The sequence below is a fragment of the Narcine bancroftii genome, chromosome 1 (assembly GCF_036971445.1).
Source record: "Narcine bancroftii isolate sNarBan1 chromosome 1, sNarBan1.hap1, whole genome shotgun sequence".
In the NCBI taxonomy this organism is placed as follows: Eukaryota; Metazoa; Chordata; class Chondrichthyes; order Torpediniformes; family Narcinidae; genus Narcine; species Narcine bancroftii.
The window spans coordinates 403041658-403054901 of record NC_091469.1 but is presented as its reverse complement, the minus strand read 5'-3'; the positions used below and the strand labels follow the sequence as shown (position 1 = coordinate 403054901).

The window sequence follows — 13244 nt, the reverse complement described above, 5'->3', positions numbered from 1 at the left end:
ATGTTTCTCCAACTTCCTACATGATACAGCAAATTGTAAATTATCCTTGGGTTAAGTTTGAAGTTGTCTATCATAATTTCCTACTTTCTTTCAAAAAGCAAACCTTTTGAAAAAAATTGTCCAGTTCATTATCAACACCAGACAAAACAATTTTTCTCCATGTCACACACACCCACGCACACAATACAAGGTGTATAATAATCACATATATACATAAAGATATAATTTGTATACACGCACACATACACTTCTTGATGGTAGTGGATCTAAGATACTGAATGCTGAATTAAGAGTCCTCCATAATCCTTGAAGCCCTATTTAAGAAATGGTTCTGGTACATGTTGTCAATAGAGAAAATGGACACCCCAGTGATCTTCTAGGCTGTTTTGATGATCCTCTGTATTGACTTCCAGTCCAATGCTTTGCAGCTACTATATGACAAAATGATGTAGCCACAAAAGTCATTCTTAATTGCTCACCTATAAAATGTGGTCAAGATGGGGGCCAGAAGCTTTGCTCTTTTAATAGACAGGAAACAGAGTTCAGAAATAGATGGTTCATTATCACATTATTTTTTCAATGGTTAAATTCAATGCTTTCAGAATTGCTGGCAGTTTTGACTCAATACATTGGCACTTCCTCTTCCTCCAATCCCGCCACCCCCACCCCCCCCACAAATGATACTGTTTGACTTCTTAGTTCCTTCTACAGATTTTATTTCTCCAGATTCCAACCTCTACAGTCTCTTGCATACTCAAATTAACATGTTTCTGCTGCTCTCTTCTTCCAATAATATGGTTATAGTCTAGCTATAGTTTCACAAGCCTGCGTGCTGGATGTTCTTTGCAACAATCAGATTTTATTCACTAGATTAAACTTGGATTACATTTTTATATCTCATTGTTGGCACCTATACAAATTTTTTAAGAGCTTATTCTGAATCTTTGCAGCTATAATTTACTGCAGAAATCATTACCAATAATTGCATTATCCCATGTTGCAAACTAGGACTTGTGTATGACCCCAATGGTCATGCTTTGCCAATGGGCTTGAAGCTAACTGTAAACAAGAAAATTTTATTGAAGGTTGTGTTTAAGTGGTAATTGATGCTGAAGTTAAAAATCTCACTGATTGTTTTGAAGTCATGTTCTGTACTGAGATTCATGGGAAATGAAACAGACATCCTCATTGTTAATCTTGAGCATTTTTCCTCTCCATCACTAATCTGGTAAAAAATACATAATACCCTGCCAGAATCAACTATGTTTCACTTTCTTGCAACAAGGTCTATATTGGAATAAGTTTTAGACTTAATAAAAATTCTAAATGAATAACCTGTATTAGTTGGCCATCTCAAGCACTCAGTTGCATGCTATTTCATCACCTCTTCCCATTCTCAGGCTGGTCTCCTTGTTCTTGGCCTTCCCCACTGCCAAAGCAAGGCCCAGTCTAAGCTCAACAACACTCCTTTTCTATCTGGATAAAAACACAAAATGCTGGAGAAGCTTAGCAGGTCAAACAGTGTCCTTTATGTAGCAAAGGTAAAGACACAGAACCCATGTTTCGGGCTTGAGCCCTTCATCAAAGTATGAGAAAATGCTGGCAGGAGTCTGAACAAAAGAGTAGGACAGGGGGCGGGAAAGGAGGGTGGCAAAGGCAGGAGATGATAGGTGGAGAAAGGAGGAAGGAGACAGCAGCAATGAGGGGGAGGAGCGATGGGTAGGTGGAAGACTTGGACAGAGGAAAGAGGGAGGGGGAAGAAATCGTGAGCAGGTTTAAAGGAAAGTAGTGAAGTCAATGTTCATACCATCTGGCTGGAGGGTGCCCAGATGGAAAATAAGGTGTTCTTCCAATTTTCAGGTGGTCATGGTGGGATAGTAACAAGGCCATGGCACACATGTGAGCATGGGAGTATGACTTGGAAATGAAATGTTTGGCCACTGGAAAGTCGGTATTGTTGTGAACGGAGCAGAGGTGCTAAGTGAAGCGATCTCCCAGTCTGTGACTGGTCTCTCCGTTTATAGAGAATGCCACAAAGGGAGCACCAGATGCAATGTCTCCTCCCCCTCATTGCTGTTGTCCCCTCCCTTCTTTCTCCACCTATCATCTCCCGCATCGGCCACCTCCGCCCCCCCACTCTTTCGTTCAGATGCCTGCCAGCATATTCTCGGGCCCAAAACGTCATTGATGTATCTTTACTAAATAAAGGACCCTGTTTGACCTGTTGAGCTTTCCCAGCATGTTGTTTTTACTTCAACAAGGTCGCGTCAGATACAGCAATGAGCTCTCTGAACCCTTCTCCATTAACAATGGCGTGAAGCAAGGCTGTGTTCTCGCACCAACCCTCTTTTCAATCTTCTTCAGCATGATTCTGAACCAAGCCATGAAAGACCTCAACAACGAAGACGCTGTTTACATCCGGTACCGCACGGATGGCAGTCTCTTCAATCTGAGTCACCTGCAAGCTCACACCAAGACACAAGAGAAATTTGTCCGTGAACTACTTTTTGCAGACGATGCCGCTTTAGTTGCCCATTCAGAGCCAGCTATTCAGCGCTTGATGTCCTGTTTTGCGGAGATTGCCAAAATGTTTGGCCTGGAAGTCAGCCTGAAGAAAACTGAGGTCCTCCATCAGCCAGCTCCCCACCATGACTACCAGCCCCCCCACATCTCCATCGGGCACACAAAACTCAAAACGGTCAACCAGTTTACCTATCTCGGCTGCACCATTTCATCAGATGCAAGGATCGACAATGAGATAGACAACAGACTCGCCAAGGCAAATAGCGCCTTTGGAAGACTACACAAAAGAGTCTGGAAAAACAACCAACTGAAAAACCTCACAAAGATAAGCGTATACAGAGCCGTTGTCATACCCACACTCCTGTTCGGCTCCGAATCATGGGTCCTCTACCGGCATCACCTACGGCTCCTAGAACGCTTCCACCAGCGTTGTCTCTGCTCCATCCTCAACATTCATTGGAGCGCTTTCATCCCTAACGTTGAAGTACTCGAGATGGCAGAGGTCGACAGCATCGAGTCCACGCTGCTGAAGATCCAGCTGCGCTGGGTGGGTCACGACTCCAGAATGGAGTACCATCGCCTTCCCAAGATCGTATTATATGGCGAGCTCTCCACTGGCACAGAGGTGCACCAAAGAAAAGGTACAAGGACTGCCTAAAGAAATCTCTTGGTGCCTGCCACATTGACCACCGCCAGTGGGCTGATATCGCCTCAAACCGTGCATCTTGGTGCCTCACAGTTCGGCGGGCAGCAACCTCCTTTGAAGAAGACCGCAGAGCCCACCTCACTGACAAAAGGCAAAGGAGGAAAAATCCAACACCCAACTCCAACCAACCAATTTTCCCCTGCAACCGCTGCAACCGTGTCTGCCTGTCCCGCATCGGACTTGTCAGCCACAAACGAGCCTGCAACTGACGTGGACATTTACCCCCCTCCATAAATCTTCGTCCGCGAAGCCAAGCCAAAGAAAGAAGTGTCTACAGAATTTTGTGATTTACTTCTCTGTTTGTGTATCAATTCAATGGTATGAACATTGAATTTTCTAATTTCAAGTAACTCTTAACTCTCTCTTTCGGATTCTTTATCTGGTTATCCTATTTTTTCCTTCCAGCCCCCATTTTCAACCCTCACCCTCAAAGTTCCATCTAAGCACACTTCACCCATCAGATGCTCTCTTCCATCTGGGCCCATTGGCCATCCATTTCTCGATTAAATGGTTCCTATTATCATCGCCTTTACTCATTAGTGAACACTAATTATGATCTTATCACCCTCCAAACTCTGCCTTCATCAGAAACCTCTTCTCCTTTAACCTGGCTTCACCTGCTCCTTTTTATTTCCTGTTTACTTCCACCTTCAGGCAGCTGTCTGTCTTCCAACTCCACCTAGCTTCTCCCTCTCTTAGCTCCATCTTCCCATCATCATTCATTCTTCCTCAGTCTATTTCTCACTTCTTGGTCCCTGTTTCACCTCTCTCAATGTCCTCTTTCCACTCTCAATCCTCATACGGTGTCTCGACCCAAAACATTGACAACTTGGCCACATGCAGGCGCAGCTCAACCCAATGATTCTCTCCAGCAGCTTGTTTTATGATCCAGATTCCACATGTGTGGTCTCTCCTGCCTCCTCCTAAATTCACATAGCAGATGACCTGACAGAAGATCCCAATTTAGACCATGCTGAAGGGAATAACAAACCGACATGGCCACAGGGAGAATGCACAGACAGACAGCTCTAGATTGAAACCCAAGTTACGGTAATAACATTGTGCTAATCGCGACACCATCTATGTTGTAGCCAATTTTTTTTGTTCTTTTCTCTACACTAAAATTGTTCATAGTTCCTCTTCTTTTCAGTTCTTTTTAATAAGAATTCCAATAACATTAGCTAACCAAGTAAATCCCTGCTTAAACAGGAGGTAAAGGGCTTATTCTTACCTGAGCTGCTGTTAGTGACCTTACCATTAAAGCCAGAATCACCATCATTGTGTGCCCTTGACCTTTCATCTGATTAAGGATGGTTACTGAGGCCTCTAGGATGCCTTTCCAAGATGGCCACCTTCAATGGCATTGTACCCCCCAACCCTTCTCCATCGCAGGCCCTCAGGTTTTGACAATTCATTTCAGGATCAAAACCTCAAGCAACAGTTCGTGTTCCTTTTGAGGACTGCTAGTTTCATGTATGATGCAATAGTGAGCAAATAAATCCACACTGCTTGCACAACTTTTAAAAATGTCACATTTACCTACCGGCTTAGTTATGCAACTTGCACAGCAGAACAACAATGGGCTCATTGAACTCAACAAGAGAAATTGCCTTCAAGGAAAATACAAAGTAAAGTAAATGTTAAATATTTAACTTAAGTTTTACTGTTTTCTGTTTATATTTGTGTATTTTAGTCTGCAAACTGAAGTCTATTTTGTCTATTATTTATAATAATTTAAATTTTTACTATGTATTTTTGATGGGGCATTTGAATGTCAAATTCATTCAGAGTCAAATGATTTGAACAATAGTTTTAGCAGTCAGTAAGTCTGGGATAGGGCCCCACCAGCTATCAAAGCCATTCTGTCACTGCAGCTGGCCTTTTGTTCTAACAGAGCCCCTTAGTTTCCATACATCTCGCACAAGATCGCACTTAGAAGATCATCCTGCATGTAACAGTATGATCCAGGGTCCTGGTGACTGGAAAATGCAGCGCAACTGAAGTTCCAAGTAACTATCTTGAACTTGTGACTGTTTTTACTGTGTTTGATTAACCTTTTATGTTTATTATCTCTTTTTTATCTCTCCTGATACATAATTTATATCATTGCCTTGGTGCTTCTTAGAACTGGGCTGCTGCAGAAAGAAAGAACTAGTGTATATGAGAATAAACTCTCATATCATATTTCATATCACAATTGTTTTTTCAAATCATCCTGTTTTCCTTAATTTAGAGGTTTAGCACGATAACAGGTCCTTCTGACCCATAAGCCCACACCTCCAAAATACACCCATGTGACCAATTAGCCTACTAACCTCGTGCACTTTTGGAATGTGGGAGGAAACCAAAGCACCCAGAGAAAACCGACATGGCCACAGGGAGGATGCACAGACAGACAGCTCTAGATTGAAACCCAAGTTACTGTAATAACATTGTGCTAATTGCGACACCATCCATGTTGCAGCCAATTTTTTTGTTCTTTTCTCTACACTCAAATTGTTCATAGTTCCTCTTCTTTTCAATAATTTTTAATAAGAATTCCTCTAAGAGAGGAAATTTATATGCACTTCATTTTTATTGACTGTCCTCTTATTTTGTAGCTCTGTCTCCTTGTTTGTAACTGTCCTATAAGTTAAATCTTTAAAGCCCCTTAGGTTTTTCTATGTTTCCACCATCTGGGAATGCAGACCCAGACTTTCTACCCTCCCTTGATAGGACACCCTGTCATCCTAAAAATTAACTGGTGAATCTTCCTTGGATTGCCTCCAATGCAAGTTTCTTGTCAATCGTGAATATTAATGGAACTGACGATGGTAATATTTCTGAAGGTAAAAGCGAGGCAGTTTGAATCTCGCTTGTTAGAGATGTCCCTTGTATGATAATTACATGTCATGACAGTATTTGCCATTTTTCAGTCCACTTACGACCATTATCCAGGTCTTGCCTCATACACTGCTCCATTAACTGAGGAAGTGAAAACAGAATATAGCACTATGCAATTATCAGAGCACGTTCCCACTTTTGATCCTATTGTGGAGAGAAGATTATTTACAAAGCATAGACTAGAATCAGGAGATTTTAGTTGGATTCCCAGTGTAGCAAGAGTTTACACGATCTCCAGACCAAACCCATCCTAAATGCCCTATGAAACTATGTTGAGATGGAATAAATCATCAAACTAAGCAGGGAATTTGACAAGCCAAAATCCTGCAGTCCACCCCCCAAAAATTTGTGGTCTGAACCAATGCATAAATTGGAAGAGGCAGTCAAGCTCAGCATTTCATGGGTTTTATTTTGGCCGTTTTTTTTTTCTCTCATAATCTAACTGCCCGCATGTCATTTCTTTAGTTTTTATTTTGTTACTGTCTTCTCTCATTAATAGCTTTAATTAACCTATCAATTGGATGACTTTATCTGCAACTTTTGTGGATAGCCAGCCTGTCCTGACTCCATAAGAGTTAATCCATGGCATTTTCTGCAGCCCCCAATTTCACAGGTTTCATGTATTATATTCAAACATGCCAATATATTTTTATTAGCCATGAGAAATAGGCTGGGCCATAATGATTTTGGACAAGTTCAGTGCGAATGTACTTTTGTCACAGGAAAAAAAATTGCACAATATAAGATTTTTGTGCACACTGACTATTAAAAAAAATAGAGGGAACATTGCCCCTCCCCCACTCACCAGGTGGACAAGAAACCCCTGGCGCACGTGTTGGCGGCTATGTCAGGAAGGGGGGGTTGCCTTGGGCCACCAGGTGAATCTATCCACCATGGTGATCAGGTAGCGGTATCCCCTCAAGACAGGCAGGGGACCCATGATGACCACATTGACATGTTCAAATCGGCATGAGGTAGCTTGAATTGCTGGATGGGCTGTTGTGTGTGCATCTGTACCTCTTGCCCTGTTTGCAAAGGCCGTGTCAGATGAACCAGGCAGAAATCATCTGAACCGTTATACAGATGGAGGGGTGTGACAATCCAGGTATGAGGTCGAAGACCATTTTCTGCCACTTAGCTGAGACCACTGGTAGGGGCTTCCTGTTGAAACGTCACACAGGATGATGGTGATGCCATCGTCCAAGGGTAGTTGTAGGCCTGTGATGGCCGTGCCGAAACACTCTGTGACGTGGTCAGATTGTTGGGCCTGGGTCAGCTCTCAGAAATCAATGCCCTGTGAAAGGGTGCACACTGCTAGCATGGAGAGGGCTTGTGTGACTGTTGTGTTTGCCAAAGAGTGGCGAATGGAGGTAGTGAACTCCAAAATGTATGATAGGTGCTGCTATTGGTATGCGGATCATGGATCTGAAGCCTTGTTGAAGGTGAAAGTAAGAAGCCTGAGGTCACTGTAGACCATGAAGGTCCAGCCTTCCAGGAAATAATGAAAATGGCAGAACTGCAAGGTAGAGGGTGAGCAGTTCTCTGTTTAAGGTGCTGTACTTGCATTCTAGTGGGCGGAGATGGTGGCTGAAGAATGCAAGTGGCCTCCACATATCATCTACCTTGAGGACCGCACCCACAGCAGTGCTGGATGTGTTGACCTTGAGTGCTGTGGGTGCATCTAACTGCAGGTGCATTAACATAGTCAAATGTGCCAGGGCCTCCTTAGTACCTGCAAAAGTGACCAATGTCTCATCAGTCCAATCGAGGTCTCTGGTGGAGGCAGTCATCAGGTCGAAGAGGGGATGTATGATGGCAGCTGCCGTGGGGATGAATTTGTTGTAAACATTCACTATACCCATTAATTCCTGAAGGGCTTTGAGAGTGGATTGCCTTGGGAACTGGCAGATGGCATCTACCTTGTGCGGGAGTGGTGCCACACCATCTTTAGTGATGCAGTGGCCCAAAAAATCAATCTCCTTGTGGCTGAACTCACAGTTTGCAGAGTTGATGGTGAGACCGAACTGTGCCAGTCGAGCGAATAGCTGTTGTAGGTGTACCACATGTTCTTCCTGCGTGCTGCTTGCCACCAGGATGTCATTTAGGTAAATTAAAATGAACTGTATAATACCTCCTTCTGCATCCATCAACCTCTGGAACATCTGCGCGGCATTCTTCAGGCCAAATGGCATCCTCAGGGACTCGAATAGGTCAAATGGAGTGATAATGGCAGTCTTTTGGACATCGTCTGGGTGGACTGGGATCTGATGATGCCTCCGGATCATGTTGACTTTAGAGACCAGTGGGCTCCATGAAAGGGTGGCTGTGAAGTCCTGAATGTGAGGCACTGGGTAGCAGCCCAGAACTGTAACCTTGTTCAAATGGCAGTTATTGCCGCAGGGTCACCAACTGCTGTTGGCTTTAAGCACCATGTGGAGAGGTGAAGCCCACAGGCTGTTGGACCTAAGAATGATGCCCATCTCCTCCATTTGAGTGAACTCCTCCTTGACCAGTCTGAGTTTGTCCGGCACCAGCTGGAAGGCCCGTGAGTGAATGGTGTGGGCATTGGTGGAGATGTGGTGCTGGACGTCTTGCCGAAGTTGTGTGGAGGAGAACTGCCGGCACAGAATGGCAGGGTAGTTGGTGAGCAGTCAGGTGTAACAGTCACCTGAGGTCTCCACAGCTAGGTGGGTGATTGGCTTGTTGGATTCTCTGAGGGGGTACCATCTGAAAGGTTTCCACATGGGCAAGGTGTCTGCCATGCAGGACTACCAGTAACGAATGCACCCGAAGGATATCCACACCAAGCAGAGGTTTGTCCACTGCCACTGAAAGTCCACCTTCCTGAAACACAAGGGTCTGTGCTCTGGCCAAAAGTCCGGATGGTCAAGTTGTTGGCTACTTGCAAGGTGGGGCCATGTGGTCTCATGCCTGTTTCCAGTGAAGTCGGTAGAATGACACTCATCTTAGCTCCTGTATCATTAAGGAACCTACGACCCAAGATGCTGTCCCACACATGAAGCAGGTTGTTTTGTCGGCCAGCCATTGCAGATATTAATAATGGGTGGTCAGCTCGTTTCCCTGAAGTGAGCAGGGTTGTTGACATTTTCATGCCTTTGCCCCACAACGTCGGTGGTAGAAGCACAGACGTTGATCTGTGGGGGTTTGGCTAGGGTGGCTGGAGCGGCACTCTGATTGGGAGGGGGTGGGCTTGACTTCCGTGTGGACTCGTGCTGCGACCTGGTCACTTAGTTGACCATCTCTGGGGCCTCACATTTGGTGTAGTAGAGACATCGGCCTTTGCTGCGACTTTACATGGGTCACTGAAATCGGCATCTGCGAGCAAGAGCCTGATGTCCTCTAGCATTTGTTCCAAGAAGCTTGCTCAAACAGGCCTTCTGCCAGTACAAGCATTTTGTCCATTAGTGCGGACAGCATCCTGTCCCCCCAGGCCATCTAAGTGCAGGAATCTAGCAGCCCTCTCACTTTGGGAAAGGCTGTATGTGGTGATAAGGAGGTTTTTTAAGGTTAGATATTTTCCCTCTTTTGGTGGAGCGGCCATATCCTGGTTGAGAAAGCTAAGTGATTTGCTTAATCTGGAACTGGGCCTCCACTTGGCCAAACCAACAGATGGTCAGCAGCTTTAACACTGTGCCACCTACTGCTCAAGGGTCCATTTCATTGAGTCTTCAGGGCATGGAGACTCGTCGGGTTCACGACTGTAGCACATTGTGAGAGTGACTGTACAGACTGGAGATGCAGGCTGCTAGCTTGGGTATCACAACAGACTGTTATTTAAAACTTGTGGACTTGCTTATCAGGCCACGAGTCAGATTGCGCATATGTCCCACCGCTTGCGTCATGTTCATGTGAGAGTGCATGCCAACTTCTGGCCTGGACCTGAAGCGATGGATGTATGCCGCTGTTTGCCTCCACTTCCCCGCTGACCGCACATAACAAGTGGGGCCGGTTCATCACTGCACACCTGTGCTTCGCCACAAGGGTAACTATTAACAAAAGTTGTCAAAATTGTATTAAATCCTGATTTATCCATAAAACATTTTATTTGTAAATCGATGTTGTGCAATATGCTACACAAAAGGCACTACCGATAGGTGCCCAATTAGAAATCCAGATGAGGATAATTGCATTTAAATTAGTAAATAAAAGCTGATAGTTGACACCGTCATCATTAGATAAATGGGATTACAGTTTTCATATGTTACTGAAAGTTAATTCAGCAAAATCCTGGTGCAACTGAAGTTAAAAATAAACTTTAAATGCCATGCCCAAAGCCGCAGGCACTTGTTTGTTGGAATGCGTTCCATTGGTTTAAAATTCACTTTGCCTAGATTTAGCAAAGGAAAAGTAGATCAAGATTTTGCATTGAATGTTGATGTTTGGAAAGGAAATAGAGAAATAATGTACTTTCATGCATTAGATGTGTACTAATACTAGGGTATAATGCACAAAAAATGATCATCACTGTTGCACCTCTGGCCTAGTCAGGAATTACTATTGAACAATACATTTTTACTGTTGTCTCTGAAAGTAAACAGGAATGGGAATGATGGTCTAAAATATGCTTCTCCAAAAGGACATTACATTGAGGATTGATTATTTTCAAATTTCAACTCTATCTGACAATGGAGAGAGTTTGAGGCTAACCAGCAAAGTCTGGTTATAATGCTTACACCATGCAAGAATATGCAAGGCTTGAATGTAAAACTATCAATTCCATCTTGTACTATTCAATGTGATCTTCCTTTCGTGACTTCTTGTTGTGTTGAACGTGTAATTTGTTTAACTCTTTCATCAACATACCGCGTATCAAGAAGCCTAGATCTACACAAAGATATGCCAAGAAATTCAGAATGAATTTAAAATAATATTTAAATGCAAGGAATTGAATGATCATTTAATTAAATAAACATTTGTTAGTTAAAAAAAACTGAAATCTTTCTGTTGTAATGTATTTAGCAATTTGATTTAGAGAAAGCTCTGTCAGTTGACATCACAAATTAGATGTGACCTTGTATGTTATGTGTAGGAATCTGGTGCTGAATAAGTAATATCTTTTTCCCAATTCAGCTATGCCCATTGATTTTCCAAGGTGTGCTGCCCATGACCAAGAATCTCTTTGACAATTGTTTACTCAGAAAGATTCTATTTGTCTATGTCTCCTTAATTAGCAGTCTAGGGAAATATTTCATGAATGGGACTGTACATTTGTTCTTCATTAAGAAATAGGAATGCTCATGTTTAACAAAATCAGGGTTCAATTGATGTTGAAGTCAGGAGTATTATTAGAGTTATTTTCTATTGAGTGTCATCATGAACTTTTCCCAAGGTTCATCATGAACTTTTCCCAAGGTTCATCATGAACTTTTCCCAAGGTTCATCATGAACTTTTCCCAAGATTCATCATGAACTTTTCCCAAGGTTCATGGTCTAAGAAAACAGCCCCCATTAGTCCATTGAGTCCACATTGCCATTTTTGCATGCTTTTACACACAAGTTGAAATTAAAATAAAACTCTACAAATTAAATAAGAATAAAACTAGATATGATTAGCTGTTGATATGTAACAACACATTTTTACATTTTTGTATGTTTTGTCTTTCAAGACTGAGAATAATATTTGACTGATTCTTGCATCATGTCCATTGTTCATATTTTTTTTAAAGGTTAAAACCATACTTCACCCATCCATGAACCTATCCAAATTCTTAAATGTTACAATTGAGCCTGCATTCACACTTTTAGCTGGCAGCTCGTTCCATACTCCAACTACTCTCTGTGTGATGTTCTCTTTCATTTTCCCTCTAAAATGTTCCCCTTTCACTCTTAGCCTACCTACATTTAATCTGTCTATTCCCCTCTTCATTATAAATGGCAGTGTCAAATTTCCCATCATTCTTCAATGCTCCAGGAAATGAAATCCGAACCTGTTTGACTTTTCCCTGTAAATCAGTTCCTGAAGTCTGGGCAACATCCTAGTAAATTTTCTCTGCACTCTTTCTACCTTATTGATTTCTTTCTTGTAGTTAGGTGACCATAACTGCACACAGTACACCAAATTTAGCCTCACCAATGTCTTGTATAATGTTACCATAACATCCCAACTTCTCAACTCAATACTTTGATTTATGAAAGCAAATAAGCCAAAAGCTCTCTTTACAACCCTATCCACATGTGATGCCACTTTCAGGAAATTGTGTTTCTATATTATCAGATTCCTCTGTTCTACCATACTCCTCTGTCCCCTACCATTTACTGTGTCCGTCCTTTCTTGGTTTGTCATTCCAAGATTCAACACCTCACACTTCTGCATTAAATTCCAGCTCCCATTTTTCCAAATGGTCCAGATCCCTCTGCAAACTTTGAAAAGCTTCTTCGCTGTCCACAACATCTCCGATCTTAGTGTCATCGGCAAACTTGCTGATCCAATTTATCACATTATTATGCAGATCATTGATATAGATAACAAACAACAATAGTCACAGCACAGATCCCTGAAGCACATCACAAGTCACAGGCCTCCAGTCTGAGAAGCAATCATCCATCACTGCTCTTTCTTCTCCCGTCCAGCCATTGTTGAATCCAGTTCAATTTATTCAGCTTGAATACCTAGCTTATGGACCTTCATGACAGACCTTCCATGTGGAAATTGTAAAAGGGCTGACTAAAGTCAATGTAGAAAACATCACAGCCTGTAGTTCATCAACTTTCCTATTAAGCTCTGAAAAATTCTATAACATTGATTAAACACAACCTACCACATACAAAGCCATGTTGACTCTTCCTAATCAGTTTCTGACTATCCAAATAATTTTACATCTGATCTTTTGGAACATCTTCCAGTAATTTACTTGCTACTGACATCAGGCTCACTGGCTTATAATTTCTAGGGTTACTTTTCGAGCCTTTTTTAAAACAACAGAACAAGGTGAGCTACCCTCCAATCCTTCGCCACTACATTGGTGCCTAAAGACATTTTTAATATTTCTGCCAGAGTCCTGGCAATTAAGGTCTATGCGAATATCTCATCAGGCCCTTGGGATTTATCCACCCTTATTTGATTTAAGGTAACAAACACTTCCTCCTCTGTAATCTGTATAGGTTCCATAAC

The 13244-nt window shown here is 42.6% G+C and overlaps 1 long non-coding RNA gene across 1 annotated transcript in view; it reads right to left on the bottom strand.

Moving 5' to 3' along the window:
- LOC138751492 (uncharacterized) overlaps nt 1–4667 on the bottom strand; it is a 28562-nt gene extending 23895 nt beyond the window's left edge. The window contains exon 1 of the long non-coding RNA XR_011349983.1: nt 4461–4667. This is a non-coding gene — a long non-coding RNA (uncharacterized lncRNA). The remainder of the gene's footprint in view (nt 1–4460) is intronic.
- Nucleotides 4668–13244: the final 8577 nt, after the last annotated feature.